General features: G+C 39.7%; 1 protein-coding gene across 8 annotated transcripts in view; it reads left to right on the top strand.

Annotated features, from left to right (window-relative positions):
* The window catches only part of SNTB2 (syntrophin beta 2), a 99,292-nt gene that overhangs the window by 21,937 nt on the left and 50,352 nt on the right, over positions 1–27,003 (top strand). The window lies entirely within an intron of this gene.

Raw genomic sequence — 27,003 nt, 5'->3', positions numbered from 1 at the left:
GGGAACTCCTCTTTTGCAAGACAATTTAAAGATATTCTCTATTCGCATCTGCACATTGGCATGAAATTGTTTTTATCTCAGGTATTCTGCTCTTCTAGACTGTGGTCTTAGCATCTAACAAAGTGCCAGTCTCATCACTGGCGTTTCTTAGGTTTGTTAAATGAAAGAACAGCATCAAACCTCAAGTATAAAAAGGTTGTTTAAAATATAAGTGACCTTGGAGTTCCCGTCGTGGCGCAGTGGTTAACGAATCCGACTAGGAACCATGAGGTTGCGGGTTCGATCCCTGGCCTTGCTCAGTGGGTTAACGATCCAGCGTTGCTGTGAGCTGTGGTGTAGGTTGCAGACACGGCTCAGATCCCGAGTTGCTGTGGCTCTGGCGTAGGCCAATGGCTACAGCTCCGATTCGACCCCTAGCCTGGGAACCTCCATATGCCGCGGGAGCGGCCCAAAGAAATAGCAAAAAGATAAAAAATAAAATAAAATATAAGTGACCTTGGAATTCCCTTGTGGCGCAACAGGTTAAGGATCTGGCATTGTCACTGCTGCTTCTCAGGTCACTGCTATGGCGCAGGTTTGACCCCTGACCCAGGAACTTCCACATGCTGAAGGCACAGCCAAGATAAATAAAATATAGGTGACCTAAAAATGGAGGAAAAATAACAAATTTGTTTTATACCAAATTTAGGATATAATTACTGATGAATAAAGTCAGGGAGAGAGGTTCATGGGGGCTTTTTTTAGGAAATAAAAGTGAACACATGACAATTTTAGGAGTTCCCAATTGTGGCTCAGCGGTAACAAACCCCACTAGTATCCATTAGGATTCAGGTTCAATCCCTAGCCTCACTCAGTGGGTTAAGGATCCGGCATTGCTGCAAGCTGTGGTGTAGGTCACAGATGCAGCTTGGATCCCACATTGCTGTGGCTGTGGTATAGGTCAGCAGCTGCATCTCTGATTCAACTCATAGCCTAACAACTGTGGCCCTAAAAAGCAAAAAAAAAAAAAAAAGAAGAAGAAGCTAAATTTTAATATTCATAAAGTTGTGTTGCATTAATGTTCAAATATATTGTACTCTATATTTTTAGCATATTTTAAATATTTCAGTTTTTAAAATTCAGATAAAATTATAAAATTAAATTTTTCTTTATGTCAGATGACTTAACTATCACTTTGGTTAATTCTGACTCCTTAACACTTAAAAGACTTGAAGTATAATTAACATACGATGTGTTCTTAGGTGTTCATTTCAATGAGTTTTGACAATTGTATCCACCTGTGTAACCACTACATAAGCTGTAAAACATTTTCATCACCTCCAGAAGATTCCCACATGCCCCTTTCCAGTCAATTCCTCTCCCTACCCCTACCTCAGGTGTCCATTTTTTATTTTTATTTATTTATTTTTGTCACATCCGTGGCATATGGAAGTTCCCAGGCCAGTGACTGAGCCACAGCTGTGACCTGTGTCATAGCTGCCAGCAATGCTGAATCCTTAACCCACTGCACCAGGCCTGGGATTGAACTGGCACTGCCACAGAGAACACCAGATCCTTAATCCACTGTGCCACAGCAGGAACTCCATTTTTCAAATTTCTTCTACCATAAATTAGTTTTATCTACTCTTGAAATTTGTTGGAATGGAATCATACAGTAAGCATTCTTTCGTATAAGGCTCCATTCACTTAAATTCATGTTTTTGGGGTTCATAGATGTTTATATGTATCCATAGTTGATTCTCCTTTTTTTTTTTTTTTTTTTTTTTTTTTTAGGGCTGTACATACAGTATTTGGAAATTCCCAGGCCAGGGCTTGAATCAGAGGTGCAGCTGCAGGCCTATGCCACAGCCACAGAAACGCCAAATCCAAGATGCATCTGCGACCTACATTGCAGCTCACAGCCACACTAGATCCTTAATCCAGTGAGCGAGGCCGGGGATCAAACCCACATCCTCATGGATACTAGTTGGATTCATTACCGCTGAGCCGCAATGGGAACTCCAGCTTTTTAATGTTGGCGTTATACAAGTATACTGTGTCCGTTGACAGACATTTGGATTGTTTTAGGTTTCCGCATGTTGTAAGACTGCTATGAATGTTCTTATTCATTTGTGTATGTTTTCATTACAGTTGGATACGTACTTAAAAGAGTGGAATTGTTAGTTCATAGGGTAGATGCATGTTTAACTTTGTAAGTAGATGTAAGCTTTTACAATCCCAGCAACAAATGTGAGAGTTGCTGTTGTTCCACATTGTGCCTAACTATTAGGTGTTGTTAGTCTTTTATTTTAGCCCTTTTAGCAGACAAGAAATGGTACTTAATTATGGTTTATAATTTCCGTTTCCATGGTGAATAAAGATAAGGCACCTTTCTATGTATTTATTAGCCATTCATATCTTAAAAAGCCTGAAGTATCTGTTCAAGTCTTTTTACCTATTTTTTTTAACAAGGTTGTTTATCTCTTTGTTGTTGGTTTGTAGAACTCTTTATACATTCTAGACACAAATCTATTGTCCAATGTGTGTTGTGAATATTTTCTCCATCCTGTGGCTTGTGTATTCTTTCTTTTTTTTTTTTTTTGCTTTTTAGAGCCACACCTGCGGCATGTGAAGGTTCCCAGGCTAGGGGTTGAATTGGAGCTTTAGCTGTCGGCCTACACCACAGCAATGCCAGATCCGAATCACGTCTGTGACCTATACCTCGGCTCACGGCAACACTGGATCCTAACTGACTGAGCAACGCCAGGGATCGAACCCGAAACCTCATGGTTCCTAGTCAGATTCGTTTCTGCTGCGCCACAACCGGAACTCCTGTATTCATTTTTTAATGGTTGATTTAGCTGAGTTGAAATTTTTTCTTTCATGATAAGTGTTGTGTTTCCATTCCAAGAAACCTTTGCTTACTTCAAGGGCATGAAGATCTATATTCTTCTAGAAGCTTTATGGTTATATTTCAAATTTAGTTCTACAACCCATCTTGACATAATTTTTTTGTATATTGACTACTTTTCTTTGCTATACTGTGCCGTTTCCAGACTGGTGGGGTTCTTCTACCATAAAGTTTCTGGTTATTTCTCTTTGAGGGCTACTGTCAGGAGACTGGTCTTTAACTTTTACCAAACACTTCCCTAAACACTACTGCTGCATATTTATTTATGTATGTATGTTCCCTCTTCAGTGGTGTCTCACTGGAATCTCAGAAATGGCGTCATCTCTCTCTGGTTTTTTTGGTTTTTTTTTTGTAATTACTCCCCATTATACTGCCAAGGCCTCCAAGGGCCTGATTTTAAAGCAGAATATTGAGGAAAACCATAGGAAAACAGCATCCTTGCCCAAAAGTTGCGAATTATAAAGTATTATGTGTGAATGCACAATTTAAAGAATTTTGATGTCTTACCTTTTATTCAAATATTTTGTGCAGTGTTAGCAGTGTAATGGTATTAATGTCACTGAACTAGAAGGACTACTCGTTACACTAATAAATGAGAGAAAATGCACTGAACCAAAAGTTGCAGTCTTATAATTTGTAAGACTTTCTTAAATGCAAAACTTAAACGCAGAACAAAGTTAGCAGGCTAACTTGTTTTTGTGATGTTGATGTGCTGAAGGAGGGTGTGTGTGTGTGTGTGTGTGTGTGTGTGTGTGTGTGTGGTGAAATAGAAAGGATTAAAGAGGCAAGGACATAAAATCCTTTAATGCTGCTTAGTAAGGTATTCATTTTATCCATTTGAAGAAATCTGAAATTCTTTATGAAAGGAATGTATTTTTAAGTTGGGGGTGGGGAACTGTTGCCAGATCATTGGGTATTAACCAGGTTAGGCTACAAATTACAACTGGAAGGAATGTTAATCCTGTTAAATTATGTTAATTGTTAACAACAACACTGCAAAAAAACAAACAAACAAAAAAACCCACACCTGAGAAATTATTTGCCGATTTTCAGAAAAAAAGTTTGAACAGTTGCTTTAGATTTCTTATTTGGAGGACAGTAATCTTGAATTTAATTCTTGAATTTAATTTAAAACATTTTCTTTGAGCAGTCAACTCAGTTATTCATGTGAGATTGATTAATTTTGCTATTTATTTTCCTAAAGTATTTCGTCCCAGTCAGGTTAGCTCTTACCTTCTCTGGTTCTCGGTAGAGAGTGAATTACCACTGTCTGCAGCATTTACTGTGAAAAGGAAGATGAATTTTAATATTTACCTGAGCAAAATGTAATTAGAGATAAAGCTGCTGCTGCAAAATAAGAAAAAATCCAAAGATTTAAATTATTTTTGAAATATTCACTATTGAGAACTCTTTCTTTATCCCTCCCACTAGTGAGAATGGTAGCGTTAGAAGTGTTAACTCCCATAGAACCCGCTTTTACATGTCTTTAACTTGCTGGCTGTTCATCGATACTTTTTCATGGCACTATCCCAGCAGTATTTCCTCAGCAGTAGGAGTAAGCTGTATAACTGTCATGAACCAGTATAGCCACAGTCTGGGAGCTATAATCAAGACAAGACCTAGAGAACCAGTGGCTTATTATGGTCCAGTAGGAAGTAAAATGTGCAGAAACCAGTAGGTCAACAAAAAAAGCTAATCAGTAGGTAGAGTTTCTATCTTATAAGGCAAAAAAAAAAGGACTATTGAGCAGAATACACCCGACTGAATCTTTGCAGATGATTGTGTTTTATTGTAGAAATGGCATTGGCTTTAGAACCAACTAGACTTAGCATTTTGCATGATGATGGGAAAACAATTAATGCACACTTTTTTTTAATATAATTTTTTTATTTTCCCACTGTACAGCAAGGGAGTCAGGTTATCCTTACATGTATACATTACAATTACATTTTTCCCCCACCCTTTGTTCTGTTGCAACATGAGTATCTAGACATAGTTCTCAATGCTATTCAGCAGGATCTCCTTGTAAATCTATTCTAAGTTGTGTCTGATAAGCCCAAGCTCCCGATCCCTCCCATTCCCTCCTCCCATCAGGCAGCCACAAGTCTCTTCTCCAAGTCCATGATTTTCTTTTCTGAGGAGATGTTCATTTGTGCTGGATATTAGATTCCAGTTATAAGTGATATCATATGGTATTTGTCTTTGTCTTTCTGGCTCATTTCACTCAGTATGAGATTCTCTAGTTCCATCCATGTTGCTGCAAATGGCATTATGTCATTCTTTTTTATGGCTGAGTAGTATTCCATTGTGTATATATACCACATCTTCCGAATCCACTCATCTGTCGATGGACATTTGGGTTGTTTCCATGTCCTGGCTATTGTGAATAGTGCTGCAATGAACATGCGGGTGCACGTGTCTCTTTTAAGTAGAATTTTGTCCGGATAGATGCCCAAGAGTGGGATTGCGGGGTCATATGGAAGTTCTATGTATAGATTTCTAAGGTATCTCCAAACTGTTCTCCATAGTGGCTGTACCAGTTTACATTCCCACCAACAGTGCAGGAGGGTACCCTTTTCTCCACAGCCCCTCCAGCACTTGTTATTTGTGGATTTATCAATGATGGCCATTCTGACTGGTGTGAGGTGGTATCTCATGGTAGTTTTGATTTGCATTTCTCTTATAATCAGCGATGTTGAGCATTTTTTGATGTTGTTGGCCATCTGTATATCTTCTTTGGAAAAATGTCTATTCAAGTCTTTTGCCCATTTTTCCATTGATTGATTGGTTTTTTTGCTGTTGGGTTGTATAAGTTGTTTATATATTCTAGAGATTAAGCCCTTGTCAGTTGCTTAATGCACACTCTTTAAACTTCAGTTTATTTTTCAGTCAAATGATTGTGAAGGTTACATAAAACATTTTACATAAAGTAACTAGCACGGTCGTTCCCATTGTGGCTCAGCAGAAAACCAATCTGACTAGTATCCATGAGGACACAGGTTCAATCCCTGGCCTTGCTCAGTGGGTTAAGGATCTGCCATTGCTGTGAGCTGTGGTGTAGTTGGCAGACAATTGCTCGGATCTCGTGTTGCTGTAGCTGAGGCATAGGCCAGCGGCTACAACACCGATTTGATCCCTAGCCTAGGAACCTCCATATGCCGCAGGTGCAACCCTAAAAAGACCAAAAAAAAAAAAAAAAAAAAAAAAAGCAACTAGCACATAATATGTGTTCACACAATGTTTTGTTTTTTTTTTAATTTTTTTATTCAGTTTTTGCTTTTTGGGACCGCACCCACGGCATATGGGAAGTTCCCAGGCTAGGGGTCTAATCAGAGCTACAGCTGCTGGCCTACACTACAGCCACAGCCACACCAGATCCGAGCTACGTCTGCAGCCTACACCACAGCTCACTGCAGTGCCGGATCCTTAACCCACTGAGCGAGGCCAGGGATCGAACCTACATTCTCATGGATCTGAGCTGGGTTCATTAACCACTGAACCCTGAAGGGAACTCCCAGTAGGTGTTCAAACTATGTTAATCTTCCTTCCATTCTCTATTTCATACCTGGATGGATACTTGTTTTAGGATCTCATTCTGCTTCTGTGGAGAAACTGGCGCTAGCTAGTTTAGGAGCAGGTCACTGAAGTAACAGGAACTGATAAGGCCCTGATTCCTCCCCCTCATATATGCCCAGCATTTAGGTCATCTGCTCCTATAATTTCAGCTATTAGTTGAAATTATAATTAATTTGATTATAATTTAGCTACGTATTTCTGTTCCCAGTCTTCCTGTGATCCCTTACCAGCATATCAAATTTAACCATGACCTAGGCAGACTTCTTTGTAGTCATTTATTTGTGTAAGGAGGTATAGCTTTGGCCCTGTCTCCTTCCCCTCTTCACTCTGGCTAAGAGGCTTTCTTATTGTTCTTGTCCTTCCTAATTTTCACCTAAAGGCTTATGAAGACTGCAGGATTAGGTCTTCATATCTCCTCAGTTAGTAGGAATTATTTTGAAGAAACAAAAATTCCCCAGTTTAAAGAGTTTATAGTAGAAGGTAGTATGATGGTTACTGTTTATACTAAATGTACATTGTGAATTTTATGCACTGTAGGAATTTTTTTTAATGTTAACCTTTGGACTTTTGCCTTTTCCATTTAAAACAATTCCCCAAACCTTTTCTTCTCTTCCTCCTTCTTTTATTGCAGTAGAAATCTGTTATTTATTGAGAACCCCCTCTTAATTTTGTCTTAAAAGCTGGAGACTGATGAGGGCTGTCCTCCTTTGCCTGGTGTATGAGGAAGCAGAAGTGGATAACCTTGCTGCTCAGTGCTTTTGCTTCCATAAGGTCACTAGGAGCACCAGAAATCTCCCACCAGGCGCCAGATTCATTGGATTGTATGCTACCAAGTCTTATTCCATATATGGAATTTTATTGCTCCTCAAAAGAAAAACATGTTGAGACAGTAGTTTCTAAGAAGTCAAAGTTTGCCACAATCCGTTTTAGACATAGCACCTCAGGACTTTCCTAGATTAGATTTTAAATTCTTTCAGAAGCACAAATTCCTCACAGGAACAGATGATTCATTAATTTTGCTCTATGGAAAGAAAGGATCTCAAGTATTACACTCCCCACAAACTAAATGAACTGACTGCACATTTAAGCTTTGGGAAACATAAAACATATTTAAGAACATCCAGTCTTGAACTGAAGCAAGATACTTTCAGATGATCTACCAACATATGGAAATTTGCAACCTTCAATAATCCATCTCAGTTGAATAGTCTGTGGCTTAAACAAGTATTTTTCCACTCTTCAGTTTACCACATCTTTCTTGGCATCAGATTACCTTTCCATTTAATTCAAATTGTTAGTTTGACTGTTGGGCTGAATTCAGCTATGGAAATGGAAATTATTTGTGATGTTACTACTATTGCTTCGTTCACGTATGGTCCTAATACTTACCTACTGATGATCTTGTTTTGTTTCCCTGAAGTTATATTTTTAATTGGCTATTTACAGAGTCAGACCCCTTAGCTAAAGGAGGATCCTCATATGCATGATCTAACTTTCTTAGAGTTCAAGGGAAGTAATATGAAGTACTTTCTTTACAGTTGCCCTCAACTCCATCCCAGGGAAGAGGTTGTTACCATAATTCATATTTCACAGAGCCCTAGTAAAGCAGGGAGAAAGACCTCAAGTTTTTATTTTTATTTAAAAAAAACTTTTTTTTGGTCTTTTTAGGGCTGCACCCATGGCACATGGAAGTTCCCATGCTGCGGGTTGAATTGGAGCTGCAGCTGCTGGTCTATACCACAGCCACACCAAAACCAGATCCGAGCCGTGCATCTGTGACCTACACCACAGCTCAAGGCAACACCATATCCTTAACCCATTGAGCGAGGCCAGGGGTCGAACCTGCAACCTCAAGTTTCCTAGTCAGATTCATTTCCTCTAAGCCACAACAGGAACTCCATTTTTTTAACTTGGGTTTTTAGATTAAGGCTAGGGCCAAATTTAGGGTATCCTGTGCAAGTATCATTGGCGTGCACATGGACAACCCTTTGACAAGATTATGTTTTACTACTCAAGGGCAGGAACTCTATAGTACATAGCTTATACTTATGTCCCACTCACAACTCATATGATGTGTTTAGTGCATGAGGAAAATCTATGTTGTATCCATGAACTTCGTTCTTTACAAATACATGTTTACCCATTATATTATGAACTTAGCTGTGTTCAGTAGTGATTTCAAGCTCTGCTTTGAGGGGAAAAGTCTTATGGTTTTTAAGGTACTTCTTTCCTTTTGTACACTTAACTTGGTAGCTCTTTAAGAAAGAATAATCCCTAACAGCCAAAACTACTTTTCATGGTATCTGATAACCCTTAACTAAATATCAACAACCTTTCAAGAATGGATCACAGGAGTTCCCATCATGGCACAGCAGAAGTATATCTGACTAGGAACCATCAGGTTGCAGGTTCGATCCCTGGCCTCGCTCAGTAGGTTAAGGATCCTGCATTGCCCTGAGCTGTGGTGTAGGTCACAGGTGCGCCTTGGATCGGATGTTGCTGTAGGCTGGCGATATAGCTCTGATTCGACCCCTAGCCTAGGAACCTCCATATGCTGTGGGTGCAGCCCTAAAAAGCAAAAAAAAAAAAAAAAAAAGAACAGATCACAGCTTTTCACCTTGAACCCCATACTCTGGGCTTTCCTAAGTATATACATTTCTCTGACTGTTTCACCTTTATGCTGTAACCCCAACCAGGCACGCTGGCTTCCACCATGTCTCCCTGGGGTACTTCTGCTTATCTTTCAGTGATCAAGTTCTCCTATTACTTTGTATAATACATTCTATATATACTACTGTAACAGCACTTAATATACTGAGTTATAATTACTATTTTTGTAATTATTAATTGGTAAATTATAGTAGTATTTACATTGTTAATCTTTATTTCCATCTTTGCTATTTAGTGGCAGGGTGGCACATGGCACATTTTTTTCTCTAAGACCTCAGTTTCCTCACTTGTAGAATGAGAGTAATAATTTGCCTATCTCATAGGGTTGTTGTGAAATTAAATGAAAATTATTCACATGAAACAAAACTCTTGGAGTTCCCTGGTGGCTCAGTGGATTAAGGATCCAACATGGTCACTGCTGTGGCTTGAGTCTGGGGAGCCCAACACATGCATTTTCAGAGATTTCCAGTACTTTTTTTTTTTTTGTCTTTTTTGTTGTTGTTGTTGTTGTTGCTATTTCTTGGGCCGCTCCCGCAGCATATGGAGGTTCCCAGGCTAGGAGTTGAATCGGAGCTGTAGCCATCGGCCTACGCCAGAGCCACAGCAACGCGGGATCCGAGCCGCGTCTGCAACCTACACCACAGCTCACGGCAACGCCGGATCGTTAACCCACTGAGCAAGGGCAGGGACCGAACCCGCAACCTCATGGTTCCTAGTTGGATTCGTTAACCACTGCGCCACGACGGGAACTCCTCCAGTACTTATTTTTAACCCACAGAGAAAGGGGAGACATATTCTATTAAAGAACCCATTATGGTTCATATGTGTATGCTTTCCTCCCCATTCCAGGCATACACTTTGAATTGTTACTGGGATGGTATTTGTTTCGCATGTTTCTAATTTCAGGATATTCACCAACAGAAAATTAGACATAATAGTAAATTTAGAACACTGAGACCTTTTTAAAGGTTTGTATGTGTGCTATAAAACATTTTGTTCACTTAGCAAACATTTCAACAGAATAATCCAAGTTAAAGAGTTATCCAGTTTTCTCCACTGTTGACAGGCTATTATTATCACTTGAATTTTCATTGTTATTCTGGCGTTAATGTGCCAGGCTTATATATTCAAGGATGATGATGCTGAGAGGATCCTTTTTCCTTGAAGCCCTGGTCTGCTTTGTGAGCTTTATCTCATTAACCCTCACAATATTTCTCATCATGTTTTAGGTCAGAGTCATCAAGGTACAGTGGTCATTTTTCTGAATTCCCACCACGTATAACCCATTATGTTATATGGTAATGCTCCTTGAAAGGAAGTCTTAACCACTTTGTACACGAATTCATTTAACAAACACTGAACACCTGCTTTTTGCCATGTGCACTAACTTCTGAAACTGGTGAACATAATTGTCAGGTTCTGTGTTAGATCATAACAATAATATATATATTTTTTTTTTTGTCTTTTTTTTTTTTTGTCTTTTGTTGTTGTTGCTATTTCTTGGGCCGCTCCCGCGGCATATAGAGGTTCCCAGGCTAGGGGTCCAATCGGAGCTGTAGCCACCGGCCTACGCCAGAGCCACAGCAACGCGGGATCCGAGCCGCGTCTGCGACCTACACCACAGCTCCCGGCAACGCCGGATCCTTAACCCACTGAGCAAGGCCAGGGACCAAACCCGCAACCTCATGGTTCCTAGTCGGATTCGTTAACCACTGCGCCACGACGGGAACTCCTCAATAATATTTTTAATTTGTATGGCTTTTATAATTTCTAAAATCCTTTTCCATACTTTAATTCATTTAATGCTCTCAATAACCCCCTAAGGGTAAGTTTTATGATTTTATATATAAAGAAGCTGGAATCCAAAGAAGTGGAATTAAGCCACGAGTATGATGTAAGTTCTTTTTTTTTGCTTTGCTTTTAGGGCCACACCTGCTCGGCATATGGAGGTTCCCAGGCTAGGGGTCTAATCGGAGTTATAGCTGCTGACCTATGCCACAGCAATGCAGGATCCAAGCCACATCTGTGACCTACACCACAGCTCACGGCAACCCATTTCCTTAACCCACTGAGAAAGGCCAGCGATGGAACCTGCAACCTCATGGTTACTAGTTGGATTCCTTTCCGCTGTGCCATGACGGGCACTCCTGGATATAAGTTCTGAAGGGATGGACACAGAAAAGTATAGTCTTTTCCAAAAAGTAAATAATTTTTTTTTTTTTAAAAGTAGTGTTTTCATTTCATGCTTTTCATTTAGGGGTTTTTGTTGTTGTTGTTGTTGTTTTTAAGGGCTGCACCTGTGGCACAGGGAAGTTCCCAGGCCAGGGGTCAAATCAGAGCTACAGCTGCTGGCCTATCCCACAGCCACAGCAACACAGGATCCAAGCTGAGTCTGCGACCTATACCACAGCTCACAGCAATGCTGGGTACTTAACCCACTGAGTGAGGCCAGGGATCAAACCCACAACCTCATGGATACTAGTCAGGTTCCTTAACCATTGAGCTATGACAGGAACTCCCTTTTAATTTTGCTGGGGCTACTGAGCTTCTCTTCTAACCACTTCTCCCTATGCCATTGCTGCCAAGCCCATGACAGGGAAGAAGACAGTGGCTTTGACTGTTCAGGCTCTTCTGTGCTTCTGAGGCTTGAGAAAGCACCATTTGCTTTCAGGTGGGCATACCAGTGCGTTAAATATAGTAATGTGCTCTTCTTTGAGATTGTTAACCAGCATTCGTGTTTTTCCCTTTTTTCCTTTTTTTTTCCCCATTCTTGAAACATGAATTGAAATTCTCATTTACTCACACACATGGTAAAATTATCATGTTAATCCTGGATAAGAACTGACTACTTCATTGTTGAGACCCAGTGAGCAAGTTTAAATGCTGACTCATTTGTACTGGCTGCTGAGTAATCTATAGTGTTTTACAATTTTCCACTATCTCAAAAACCAAATTGAAAGTTGAGCACATATTCAAGAAAAGGTGACTTGGTCTTTTAACCACGGCTTTTCCATAAGCTGTGACTTGGAAAAAGTTTTCTAATTTCTTTGAGCCTCATTTTTCTTATGGTTTTAGTTTTTTAGTTTAACGTTTTCTTTTTTTGGTCTTTTTTATTGTCTTTTTAGGGCCATACCCGTGGCATATGGAGGTTCCCAGGCTAAGGGTCCAATCGGAGCTGTAGGTGCCACAGCCATAGCAATGCCAGATCTAAGACATGTCTGGGAGCTACACCACAGCTCATGGCATCACCAGATCCTTAACCCACTGAGTGAGGCCAGGAATTGAACCCGCATCCTCATGGATGCTAGTTGGGTTCGTTAACCACTGAGCCACGACAGGAACTCCTAACATCTTTAAAAATGAACAGGTTGTACAAAATTATCACTAAGTTCTCCTCCAGCTGTAAAATTTTCTATCTATATTATATTAGTATTAGCACACTCTTGATTGTGTGTGTGTGTGTCCAAACATAATACACTTGAAATGAACAGCTATTTCATTAATCTTCTCTAAATATGGTAATTTATGTAGACAGTATTGACTGTAGCTATCTAATTCATATGTACTTACTACACTGGTGAATCTTTGTCCTTTCCTTGAATAATCTCCAGGAGAGAGGAGGATTTAGCATGCCTGAAGATAAATAGAATCTCTAGATAAGCACTCTTATTAATTATAGGAAGCTAACATTAACACAAATTGGCTGTCAGTTGTAAGGGGAAAACTTACACATCCAAAACTGCTCTAAAATATTACCTTAATATTTTTTGACAAAAATATTTGTCATGGAATTAAATATAGGTACCTATAAAATGACGCTACTTGGTTTTGTCATTATTCTGACTTCTCAAACCTACTGTGACTCATTAAGAATGAAGTAAAACTGAATGGGGGAAATAGAAAGGGGTTTGTTGGTCACAGGGTACAAAGTTCCAGTTATAAGATGAATAAGTTGAGAATTCCTGTTGTGGCTCAGCAGGTTGAGAGCTTGGCTAGTATCCATGAGGATACGGGTTCAATCCCTGGCCACGCTCAGTGGGTTAAGGATCCATTGTTGCCATGAGCTGTGGTGTAGGTTGATGATGGTGGCTAGGATCTGGTGTTGGGCTCTGGTGTAGGCCGACAGCTACACTTCTGACTTGACCCCTAGCCTGGGAACTTCCATACGCCGCAGGTGCTGCCCTAAAAAAAGAAGAAGAAAAAGAAGATGAATAATTTCTGAGTATCTAATATTCAACCTGGTGATATAGTTAACAATATTGTACTTTATACTTGAAAGTTGCAAGGAGAATATATCTTCACTGTTCTCACCACACACAGTTGCAATTATGTGAAGAGATGGATGTGTTAACTAACCTTATTGTGGTCATCAGTTTTGAACCATTTGAATCATTTTCCACAAGGTCTGTCGATTTGGATTTGTCTCTTTTTTTATCGTGAGTAGACAGACCATACATATTTTTTTGAACAAGAATACTTCAGAGGCGATATATCTTCAATACGTTTGGGTGGATAGGATGCCTCACGTCAGTGTCTTTTTTTTTTTTTTTTTTTTTTTTTTTGTCTTTTGTCTTTTGTCCTTTTTACGGCCGCACCCATGGCATATGGAGGTTGCCTACGCCACAGCTCACAGCAGCACCGGATCCTTAACCCACTGAGTGAGGCCAGGGATCGAACCCGCAACATCATGTTTCCTAATTGGATTCGTTTCCGCTGCATCACAATGGGAACTCTATCAGTGTCTTAATACTGGTGATATAAACCTTGATCACTCTTGGATTTCTCCATGTTAAAGTTACTGTTTCCTCCTTTGTAATCAGTAAATTCTAGGGGGAGATTTGTTGAGACTGCAAACATCCTGTTACTATTTAAACGTTCACCCTTTACTCTTTAAACTTTTCACTAATTTTAGCATTTATCAGTGGGTCTGGCTGGCAACAGTTATTCCTATAGAGTTCTCATGATAATTTTCTATTTTCCTCATTCCTTTGACACTTATTAATTGGAATTCTTCTATAAGAACTATCCCTTCTCCTCCATTTATTTATTCAGTTATTTATTTATATCAGTGCGGGCTCATGGATATTTATAATCCTATACCACTGTTATTTATTTTGATGCTCAAAAATTATTGCAGCTTTTAAAAAATTACCTTTTAATTTCAAAATTAATAAATCATAAATGAAAATAGTTATTTGTGGTGGGTCGACAGTGCAGTACGCCATAGCTTAACACTCTGTAGTTGATATCTATGCTCTGTGACAGTTCTCAGTCTACTACAACTGAACTCCTTAGTCATGTGTTACGTAAGAATGAGGAGGGAAAGAATATGAACACATCTTTGTCTTTTCTCCTCTTCCTGACCTCAGTTAATAATGCCAATTTGGTCAGAAAATCCCTAGTGATAACAAAAGCTTGGCAATTGCTAATAGCAGTTCTTTTGTACAATTAAAAAAAAAAATACAAAACGTCTAAAGAGATGGAAACTTGGATGACATTCTTGTTCTCAGTGGTAACTGACTGGATGTTCAGGATGGAGTGCTTGCTGACCCCTTGAACACAGCCATTGTCCTGGGTTAATACTGTGTTTCCGTCTATAGTTTATCACTTGGAGTTCTGATCTAAAACAAACCATCCGGTGTATCCAGCTAGTCCAGGACATCCACTTTGCCACAGATAAGGATTTCCTTGCACTTAAGCTGCCAAAATTTTCTTTTTTTAAAATCTAGTGGGAAAATGTTACTTTAATTAGTGTTTTTATTAATTATTTTTGTTATTTCATTTTGTTTACTGTTGTTACATCTACTTATATGTAACATTTTATTTATGCTTCTATTATGACATTTTTTACATTTTGCCTTTTGTAATTTCTCCTTTATTAATTTGTCTTTTTGGGGGAGGTACATGTCTTCCTTTTCCTTCTCAACTAAACAGTTTTTTTTTTAGGGCCACACCCGCGACATGTGGAGGTTCCCAGGTTAGGGGTCTAATCAGAGCTGTAGCCACCGGTCTACATCAGAGCCACAGCAACTCAGGATCCAAGCCACGTCTGTGACCTACACCACAGCTCACGGCAACGATGGATCCTTAACGCACTGAGTGAGGCCGGGGTCTAACCCGCAACCTCATGGTTCCTAGTCGGGTTCATTAACCACTGAGCCACGATGGGAACTCCCTCAACTAAACAATTTGAGGACAGAGTCTATATACCTATATAAACATTTTAAATACCCCACATGCAGAGTTCCCATTGTGGTGTAGTGGAAATGAATCCAGCCAGAAACCATGAGGTTGTGGGTTTGATCCCTGGCCTCACTCAGTGGGTTAAGGACCTGGTGTTGCTGTGACCTGTGGTGTAGGTTGCAGACTCGGCTCGGGTCCTGTGTTGCTGTGGCTGTGGTGTAGGCTGGCAGCTACAGTTCTGATTGGACACCTAGCCTGGGAACCGCCATATGCCATGTGTGCGGCCCTAAAAAGCAATAAATAAATAAATAAATAAATATCCCACATACTTTGCACATAAGATAGTGTTCTGCACTAAGGGGGTGTGTGTGTATGTGTATATACATACATATATATACAAATGGAAGTTTCTGGGCCAGGGATTGAATCTGAGCTGCATCTGTGACACAATTCTGGATCCTTTACCCCACTGTGCTGGGCCAGGAATTGAATCCCCGCCTCAACAGTGATCCAAGTTGGTGTAGTCAAATTTTTAACCCACTGCTCCACAGTGGGAACTCTTGTTATTTTTTTTTTTTTAGGAATAAAAAAAAAATTGTTTCCTGTCATTTCTGTTACAGGAATAGATAAAAGCTTATATGTTGGGTTTGTGAGACGAAGGTTTTCTTATAGAAGAATGGTTTAATCCATTATTGACTCCTTATTGTAAGGTTAAATTTTTGTCACTGCAAGAGCAAACTGCTCATCCATAAACCATGTGTTTAAGTAGATAATAGTTTATTAAGTAGATCTTTGTTTTATTTGTTCTAATAAATTTGGCTGAAGAGAACCTCAACACAGAGCATATATATACAATTTACATGATAATTTCAGTCTGTGGAGAGTTACCATCTACATGTTTAAGAAGCAGATGGTGGTGTTGAGCATGGACTCTTTGTCCAAATATTTGCAAAAATCCTTAATCTAGAGCTATGAGCAGCAGTTCTTAACTGGACTTTATTACCCATTCCATAAATGTTTCTCACGATTTCACTAGGACAGGGAAATTGGGAGTACAAAATATATCTATATTTGTGGTGGAATTTTTCATAATTCATATACCCAATATTTACAGTGCATCTTTTGTGTGTTAATGATCCCTGCTATGAACACTTTATCAATACACTGCCAAATTTTGACCTGAGTATAACATTCATTGGTGCTTAAACTAAGTATACATGTTATTATAGGGATGGCATGTGGAGTGGGATAAAACTTGTTCTAAAAGATTGGAAGCAAGTGTAATGTCAAGGCAGAGTCACAGAAAGATTATGTGTGTACTAGGAAAATACATGAATCTTTCTTCATGAATGCAAGAGAATGTGTCCAGGTCCTTAAATAGCCCTGCATAAACTGTAACACAGATCTGAGGAGTGACTAAAGACGTGAAGACTCATGGATAGATAAGCACTATAGAAGTGATGTATTGTAATGATCCTTTACTTTTGTGGTCTTGACTGCTAATCCTTTCAAAGACACTTGGTCAAATGGAAAAGACTGGCAAAACAGAAACAGTTATATATGAGAAGTGCCTTAATAGTGATAATGTGGAGTTTTATGGGAACATAAATGAGGAAGGCTATGTGCTATCAAAAATTGATCTTTTTGTGAAAAGGGAGGGAAAGAACAATTAGCTTGCTTTTTGGAGGTAACTACCATCTCTACATAGTCTTCAGTGTTGCATAATAGTCCCATTCTGTAGATTTTGTATGTTCAATAATGCTCGTATCTTCCAGGGTTTCTTAACCAGTTTACTTTTTAATTTTATTAGTTAGTCTTATTTAATCCTCTCAGTACAATTGGTATTAGGGTTAGTTTTAGAGTTTTATGGATTAGAAATTGAGATTGAAAGTGAAATTATTTATCCAAATCAGAAAGTTTGTAATTGACAGAACTGAAATTCACATTCAGTCTATTTCATTTCTTAGACTCTGTCTGCTTCCTTCAGAATATATTGTATTAGCTGTATACAGAAACACATACTGATACTCAGTATTTCCAACATTCAAGAACAGACTAGACACTTTTCATGCATTATCTCATTTAATCCCTACAACAGTCATTTGAGGATGGTATTTAATGTTTTACAAATGTGGAAACTGAGGCTTATATGAGTAGATTATGTGCTTCAAATCATCTCCCAAAAGGTAAATGATAATATCAAGATTTGAACTGAGATTCATTTGACTTTATTTTATTTTTAGCTTTTTAGGGCGCACTTGCTGCATGTGGAGGTTCCCAGGCTAGGGGTCCAATAGGGGCTACAGCTGCTGGCCTACGCCACAGCCACAGCCACAGCCACAGCCACAGCATTGTGGGATCCAAGCCGCGTCTGCGACCTACACCACAGCTCATGGCAATGCCGTATCCTTAACCCACTGAGCGAGGCCAGGGATCGAACCCGCAACCTCATGGTTCCTAATCAGATTCATTTCCGCTGTGCCACATCAGGAATTTCCTTGTTTGACTTTAAAATTTGTTGCTCTGTGTTTATACTTCAATGATTTTACAAAAATTAACCAAAGAGCATCAACCGTAGGTTGGCAAGTATATTGTAGGGTAGAGATACAGATCTAAGACAATTCCACAGATATCCCATTGTTCTTTAAGTATTTATTCAGTAATGACTTACCCAGTGTCATATTGCTTTAAAACATAAAACTGGAGGAGTTCCCATCATGGCGCAGTGGTTAGCGAATCCGACTAGGAACCATGAGGTTGCTGGTTCGATCCCTGCCCTTGCTCCGTGGGTCGATGATCCGGCGTTGCAGTGAGCTGTGGTGTAGGTTGCAGATGCAGCTTGGATTCCAAGTTGCTGTGGCTCTGATGTAGGCCGGTGGCTACAGCTCCGATTAGACCCCTAGCCTGGGAATCTCCATATGCCAAGGGAGCGGCCCTAGAAAAGACCAAAAAAAAAAAAAAAAAAAACCATAAAACTGGAGTTCCCGTCCTGGCTCAGGGGTATCAAACCTGACTAGTATCTGTGAGGACGCGAGTTCCATCCCTGCCCTTGCTCAGTGGGTTATGAATCCCACATTCCTGTGAGCTGTGGTGTAGGCCAGTGGCTACAGCTCCGATTGGAACCCTAGCCTGAGAGCTTCCATATGCTGCAGGTGCAGCCCTAAAAAGCAAAAAAAAAAAAAAAAAAAGCAAACAAAAAACCCAAACAACCAAAAACATAAAACTGAGATCCTGCCTTTTTCCCTTAGCAGCTCTGATCCCTCCTAGTTTCACCCTTGATTTTATAGTATTTGAGTCATTTTATGATGTTTCAAAAAATCTGGTAGGGTTCATTTAAAAAAAAAAAAGGCAAAACTAGCCTCTACTTTCATATTTCAGTAGGAGAATAAGAAGCAACATAAATTATCTCTAACTAGTCTTATACAAAGTGCCTTTTTTCTATTGCCTCTGCTTTAGTGAAAATTAAAGTCTTAACTTTCTATTCTTTTTTTTTTTTTTGTCTTTTGCCATTTGTTGGGCCGCTCCCACGGCATATGGAGGTTCCCAGGCTAGGGGTCTAATTGGAGCTGTAGCCACTGGCCTACGCCAGAGCCAACAGCAACGTGGGATCCGAGCCGCATCTGCGACCTACACCACAGCTCATGGCAACGCTGGATCCTTAACCCACTGAGCGAGGCCAGGGATCAAACCCCCAACCTCATGGTTCCTAGTCGGATTCGTTAACCACTGTGCCACGACAGGAACTCCTCTTTCTATTCTTTTTTAATCCTATAGGAAGTTGGGACTTTTTTTAAAATTGAAATTCTTTATTTCTCCTTTATTTTTTTATTTGTCTTTTTTGACCACACCCATGGCATGTGGAAGTTCTAGGGCTAGGGATCAAACCTGCATCACAGCAGCAGCCCAGGCTCCTGATCCTTAATGCATGACTGGATCCTTAACCCACTGTGCCATAGGGGAACGCTGTGGTCAACAGTCCTGTGCTTTGCATGTTTTGAAGAAGGCAAGAAGGGTATGAGATTGGGCCACTGTTTCATATAAAGTAGTATTGACTTATAAAAATGGCGAGATATAGAAAATAAATATAAATCTCAATGCCAAAAGGAAAAGAAAAATATGTAAGTTGAAGTAATTTTTCAAATGCAATGTCTCCTGCTTGTGGATTAGTTACATAGAGGGTTTTAAATATACATACTTACTGTACAGCAGTTTCCACAGGGAGCTCTGCTGGTAGCTCTTAAAAAGAGAGTAAAGAGCTTTTACAAAAGTTCTATGTCTTCCTTGTAAAAACATTTAAAAATGCAAACCTAAGATGTTTAAAACTTTGTTTTTATAAAGAATTGAAAAGCTTGCATTTTTTTTTTTTTTGCAGTTTGAAGAAGGATTCCAAAGAAAATCACTTTTAAAATCCATTTTTAAAATATTTACTTTATAAATGACCCACAGTCGGTTTTAACATATAAGATTAGCAGTTGAAGAACACTACTAAGGAGAAATTACAGAGTAAAGTCCAAAGATCCAAATTATTTCAATCTAGTTTGTTCTTTGCTTATATATATAGAAGTGGGAAAGCTAATATAAGAGTAATAGATATCCATATTAGAATTTGATTGAGGCCTAAGAAATGTGGGTTTTTTTTTGCCAGTTTGCATAAATTTACTATAAAAGACTATAATTTTAAAATCCTGAAATTTTAATCGCTGGGGACAAATTTCAGAGCCACCTTATTTCTTGTTTATTTGGATTTATTTCACTATAGCTCAGAGGTTTAAAAGGAAACTTGTCATCCCAGTAGTAATTTGAGATCCTCAAAAATGATTTGTCTCCTAATTTTATTGACTGTACAGGCCTTGGATTGAAATGGAGAAGGAAAGATGGGTAATAAAGTGAATTGAAAATCTCAGGACAAGCTACAGTTATTTTTTTTAAGCCAGAAAACATTGAAGTCACATAAGCATATATACTACTTCTGAGGATATGCTTGGTTTCCTTGTTGGGAATATTTTCCTCCTGTTGACTACCAAGAAGAAAGGAGCTAACTTCATAGAGTTCATGATAAGGCAATATTGGGAAATTAAATTTGACTTTGGAAATGTTGGTACAGCAAATCCAAAGAAATATAACTCAAGTTCATGTTAGATCTAAGTCTGATAATCATTCTGTACCTCCTCACTATTATAACTCACAGATCACCCCTCCTCTAACAAAAAAATATAGAGAGACATGAATTTCCTGCTTTTAAAGAGAAGAAAATAATAGCATTCTGCATTTGTTGAGGCAGGAGATCAAGGTTGGGTGGCCAGGAGTTCCCGTTGTGGCTCAATGGTAATGACCGTGACCGGTATCTGTGAGGACGTGGGTTTGATCCCTCACCTCACTCAGTGGGTTAAGGATCCAGCATCATCGCTGTGGCACAGATCAATGGCTACAGCTCCAATTTGACCCCTAGCCTGGGAACTTCCGTATGCCACATGTGCAGCCACATGTTGGCAAGTGTACTGACATGGACATGCTCATATGCTACTGGTGGGAGCATAAAATGGTAGAATCCTTTTGGGGAGTGATTTGAAATATATGTCAGGAACCTTAAACATTCTTTTGACATAGCAATTTCCCTCCTGAAAGATATATTCATTATAGCCTTATTTAAAGTAGGGCCCAATAGGAGTTCCCGTCATGGTTCAGTGGTTAACGAATCCGACTAGGGACCATGGAGTTGCGGGTTCGATCCCTGGCCTTGCTCAGTGGGTTAAGGATCCCGTGTTGCTGTGGCTCTGGTGTGGGCTGGTAGCTACAGCTCCGATTAGACCCCTAGCCTGGGAATCTCCATATGCTGCGGGAGCGGCCCTAGAAAAGGCAAAAAAAGACCAAAAAAAAAGTAGTGCCCAATAATTAGGGAGTGCCTAAATAAATTATGGTAAACACAATGGAATGCTCTATAGCTATTTTAAAATAATGCTCATGAAGGAGTTCCCGTCGTGGCGCAGTGGTTAACGAATCCGACTAGGAACCATGAGGTTGCGGGTTCGGTCCCTGCCCTTGCTCAGTGGGTTAACGATCCGGCGTTGCCGTGAGCTGTGGTGTAGGTTGCAGACGCGGCTCGGATCCCGAGTTGCTGTGGCTCTGGCATAGGCCGGTGGCTACAGCTCCGATTCAACCCCTAGCCTGGGAACCTCCATATGCCGCGGGAGCGGCCCAAGAAATAGCAACAACAACAACAACAGACAAAAAAGACAAAAAAAAAAAAAAAAAGACTAAAATAATGCTCATGAAGAGTTTATTAGTTCCCTGGTGGCTTAGTGGGTTCAGGATCTGGCATTATGACTGCTGTGGCGAAATTTCATGCTTGGCCTGGGAACTCTTGAATTTGCATACTGCGGGCATGGACAAAAAAAAAATTGTGTATTTTGGAGTTCATGCTGTGGTGCAGTGGGTTGAGAATCCAACTGCAGTGGCTCCAGTTGCTGCAGAGGCACTGATTCAATCCGCAGGTTAGTGCAGTGTGTTAAAGGAGCTGTACTCCAGTGTGGATTCAGTCCCTGACCCAGTAACTGCCGTATGATATGGGTGCAACCATTTAAAAAAAAAAAAGTTTGTTTTACATAGAAAGATGAACTTTACTGTGCTGAGTAAAGAACTGGAAGGAAATATGGTAGAATTAGACATTTTTATATGTTTTCTTTTTGGCATTGTCCAGTTTAATTATCTGAGGGCAAAGAATGAGGCCAGCAGAAGGTAAAATGGTGGTTGATGGGGGCTGAGGAAAAGGGACTAGGAAGTTAATGTTTAAGGAATTTCAGTGTGGGAAGATGAAACAATTCTAGAGGTGGATGGTGGTGATGGTTACATAACAATGTGAATGAACTTAATGCCACTGTACGCATAAAAATGGTTAAAATGGTAAGTTTTACATTGTTCATATTTTACCACAGTTATCTCCCCAAAAAGGCCATTACAATGGTTTGGGTAATCCATAAGCATGTTAGGAGTGAGAATTAAGGGGTGTAGGTAGATAAGAGAAGAATTTCAGAGGTGGGATGAAATGGTTTGGCACCTGACTGGATGTGGGGGCTCAGAAGAGGGAGAAATCTGCAGAGGTTTGGCGAAGTGGTTCCCAAAGCTTCATGGCATGAGAATTAGCCACCTGGGGAAGCTTTAATAAAATAGAGATCATTGGGCTTTACACCAGACTTACTGTACCATTGGTATAGATACTGGGTCCCTAGAAAGATGATGGTGCTAATGCTAATAACTAAAACAGTGCACACAGGAGGGAGACTGCAGATAGTGAAGATCAGTTCATGTTTGCATATGTTAAGTTTGAAGGGTCGGGACAGTGCTCAGGTGGAAGAACTTGGGGCAAACAAGAGAAATGGGTTCTTGAGATGTATGTTAAGTCTGAAGACCTAGCACTAAAAGTTGCTAGAGACTCAAGTGAAAAGAAAGTGCAAAAATCCGAGTCTGGGTGAACAACTACATTGTAGGGGTAGGAAAAACAAGGCATTGGAAAATAGCGGAGTTCCTCTTGTGGCTCACTGGTAAAAAACCCTACCAGTAGCCATGAGAAAGCCGGTTCGATCCCTGGCCTCCATCAGCGGGTTAAGAATCCCGTGTTGCTGCGAGCTGTGGCATAGGTTGCAGATGTGGCTTGGATCCCCTGTTGCTATGGCTGTGGCGTAGGCTGACAGCTGTAGCTCCAGTTCGACCCTAGCCTGGGAACTTCTATATGCTGCACGTGCAGCCCTAAAAAGAAAAAAAAAAGAAAGTCAAACTTGCTTGCAAAAGCATGAGAGATAATGGCACTATTCTCCCCATATCTGATTCATTTAGTTTCACTTAAACTCATAGCAAAGATCACTTGATGAAATAAGAAAACAATAAGCATTACAGATAAAAGAGGAAAATAATTACATGAGAGGTTGATGTTTATAAGGGAAGCTGATTGATTCACCAGAATACTTGTGTTCACAGCCACAGGCTATATCTGCAATAGGAAGCATCATTTAGGTAAGCGTTTTGTTTGTTTGGGGGTTTATGTTTTGCTTTGTTTTGTTTTTTGGTCTTTTTAGGGCATATGGAGGTTCCCAGGCTAGAGGTTGAATCAGAGCTGTAGCTCCTGGCCTGTGCCACAGCCACAGCAACTCAGGATCTGAATCGTGTCTGCAACCTACACCACAACTGACGGCAATACCAGATCCTTAACCCGCTGAGTGAAGCCGGGAATCAAACCTGTGTCCTCATGGATGCTAGTCAAATTCGTTTCCACTGAGCCACGATGGGAACTTCTAGATAAGCTTTTATAAACCACATAAATGACATTCATTTTAAAATCATATGCTGCCTAATGCCCCAAACCAGGATAGCCACATACCTTGTTAATATACATGGACCACCTGTAAGCTATACATTAGAGCGTGAAATTAAGTAAGAATCAGTTGGATCTTGGATCCCATCAAGTGCATTATAGTTTTTGAAGGCTCAGTGGGGTTTCATTTTAAGGTGGGTCCATGTTTAAGATTTGAGCAAGGTTGCAGAATGTTTTCTTCATTTCTTAAATAAGGGGTTTTGTTTTGTATAAATGATATGAACTTATAAAAGTTTCAAATATACAGAACTGCATAAAGAAAAAAAGGCAGTTTTATGACTGTATGCACTATAGATATTTTGATGAAAATTCTTCTAGACATCTTCTCAGGTGTGTGTACAGGTTTTGTCACTCTGAAGAGAAGGGATTATAGTGATGCTTTTAGGTTGGGGAGGGAATCTCCCTTCATCCTTCATTTTCTTTCTTTCGTTCTTTCTCTTTTTTTTTTTTTTTTTTTTTGGCTGCACCCACAGCATATGGAAGTTCCTGGGTCAGGGATTGAATCCAGAACCACAGCTGTAAACTAGGCCATAGCTGCAGCAACACCAGATCCTTAACCCACAGTACCAGGCAGGGGATCAGTACCAGAGGTTGAATCAGAGCTGTAGCTCCTGGCCTGTACACAGCCTGTACCACACCACCACACAGGCAATGCCAGATCCTTAACCCCGTGTGCCACAGTGGGAACTACTCCCTTTGTTTTCAGTAAGAATGATCGGAGTTCCCGTCGCAGCTCAGTGGTTAATGAATCCGGCTAGGAACCATGAGGTTGTGGGTTCGATCCCTGGCCTTGCTCAGTGGGTTAAGGATTCGGCGTTGCCATGAGCTGTGGTGTAGGTTGCAGACGCGGCTCGGATCCCGAGTTGCTGTTGCTCTAGCATTGGCCAGCGTCTACAGCTCCGATTCGACCCCTAGCCTGGGAACCTCCATATACCACAGGAACGGCCCAAGAAAATGGCAAAAAGACCCTCCCCCCAAAAAAGAAGAAGAACAAGCAGTGCATGGAAGAAAAAATAACTTCAGCATCTAAACATAAACATCAGAGTTTAATTGAACATTTTGAGAATGATCTTTAACTCTCAGGTAAGGTGATAGAGTCCTGAAGTGTATCATGAGTTCTGAGTTGACCTGACTGCCAAGTGGGGGTATAGAAGCTTTGCTTCTCTAGCCAGGTATCCAGGTTAAAGTACTGTGGCAACCTGAGAGATCTAAAGATAGGACTAAAACAGAACATCATTAACTTTTTACCCCTCCTAAATCCCAGGTAAATGAGAAGCAGATGTCTATTTATGATTCCTCTGCCATGATGAATAGCCATTTAGATGGAAGTATGGGTGCCATTGTTGTCTACTCAAGTGAAACTCATTGCTCTTTTCATAAGGCCTTGCAGTAGGTCGTGTGTCTGTTTTGTGTAAATTTGTGTGCAGTAGTCAGCTCATTGATGCTACTCTGTGATCAAATGAATTTCTGAGTTCATCATAAAGGAGGCTTTCCTAACCGTTGTAATATTTAAGAGTGGTCATTTAGAATGTCTTTAATTTCCCCCTGTTGGTAGTTCAAAAGTTGGTATACTACCTTAAATGTTCAAAAAGCAAGTCTCTGCCATTGGCAGTAACTGAAAACTGTAAGAAATTCTGCCAGAGCTGTTGTGATCTGGTTCTGTCTTGAATGCACAAAACCAAACTAAAACATGTATTGAAATGCCTGAGTCGACCACTCAAGGGATATACTGGCTACACCCCTACTCATTTTTCTAAGATGAAAAAATCTCCTTGGGGACCTGATGCAGTTTGCTTTTACTCTCCCCACCTAGAAATAAGCTTACTATAACTATATACAGAAAGCACAGACACATACACATATATACAAATGCACATAAACTCTATCTAAATGCTGGGAATTTTCTAGAATTACACTTAACTTCAGCAGATCTCATTTAATAACTTATAAGGAAATAATTTTGGAGTCCCCTGCCATGGCATAGTGGTTAAGAATGGGACTGAAGTGGCTCGGGTCACTGCAGAGGTGTGGGTTAGATCACCTGCCTGGCACAGTGGGTTACAGGATCCAACATTGCCACAGCTGTGGCTTGGGTTTAATCCCCGCCCAAGGAACTTCCCGTATGCTGTGGGTATGGCTTTAAACAGGAAGGAAGGAAGGAAGGCAGGCAGGCAGGCAGACAAGCAGGCAAGAAGACGGAGGGAGGAAGGAAAGAAGAATAATTTTGCCTCTTCTACTGATTACTGATAAAAACTTTTCTAGCTTTTTCATTTAGGAAAGGAGAAGAAAGATGCCTACTATTTATTGAATGTTTGGTATGTGCCTAGAATTTTTACTTGCTTAGTGTCTCTGCCATTTTATAGATGAGGACCTCAGAACTGTCAAATGAGGTCATATAGCTCTGAAGTAGCAAGCGTGGCAGTTAGTATTTAAACCAGGTCTATCTGATTCCAGAGGCCTCTCTGTCACCCTGTCATGTAAATACTAGGCTGTAGAATACTAGGCATAGAAAAGACTATTATCAATATTATTAAGTAAAAAAAGAGATGTGAAAGCAGTAAGCGTGATATATTACTATTTTTTGTGTGTATGTGTATATACATGTGTATATGTGTCTACTTTTATGTATGTTTAGCATATGGCTAGAAGGCCATACAATGATTGCCTCTAGGGATGGGAATTGGGCTGCTAGAAATACACACTTTTTAAGATAAAATCATTTTTACCTTTTGAATTCCGTTTTATGTGCATGTATGACCTATTCAAAAAAGGAACAGTATTTTAAAGAGTATTTCTTAGCTATGTTTTTAGAAACATACCTGATTCTTTTTTAGATTTAGTCGTTTCTTAGTAAAGTATCATAAGCTTGTAAAGCTTCTAATGCTATAAAATATTAATACTAGCCATTAGGACACCGATAAGCATTGATAATTTTTCAGTTGCCATGACCTATCACAGGAATTTGGGAGGAGGTAGAATACTTATGTAACATATATTGATGTTAGCAGAAGAAACAATGACTGATTTATCAACATTCAACTACTTATTGACATTTTAATGCTATTTAAGATTGTAATAATCTTCAGTTTATCTAGTTTTTGAAATAATGCTCTGCCTCATAATGACAGTAGATGCCTGAGGTAAAAGTATTTTATATGTCCTAAAATTGAACTTACAAATGTTTCCCATCTACAAAAAACTGTAATTTGGGGCTACCATTAAGAGAAATACCTTATTTTTTTTTACTAAAGTTTTGTACTTGTTTTTCAAAACCATACTGGTTTGTTTACATAGCTGTCTCCCTTAGTAGAGGGAGCCT

The sequence above is a fragment of the Sus scrofa genome, chromosome 6 (assembly GCF_054392235.1).
Source record: "Sus scrofa isolate SSC_HxYL_T2T_F1_AM1 chromosome 6, Sscrofa_HxYL_maternal_Yorkshire_Landrace_v2.0, whole genome shotgun sequence".
Lineage (NCBI taxonomy): Eukaryota > Metazoa > Chordata > Mammalia > Artiodactyla > Suidae > Sus > Sus scrofa.
The sequence above is the reverse complement of the archived record's forward strand: the minus strand, read 5'-3'. Positions and strand labels throughout refer to the sequence as shown.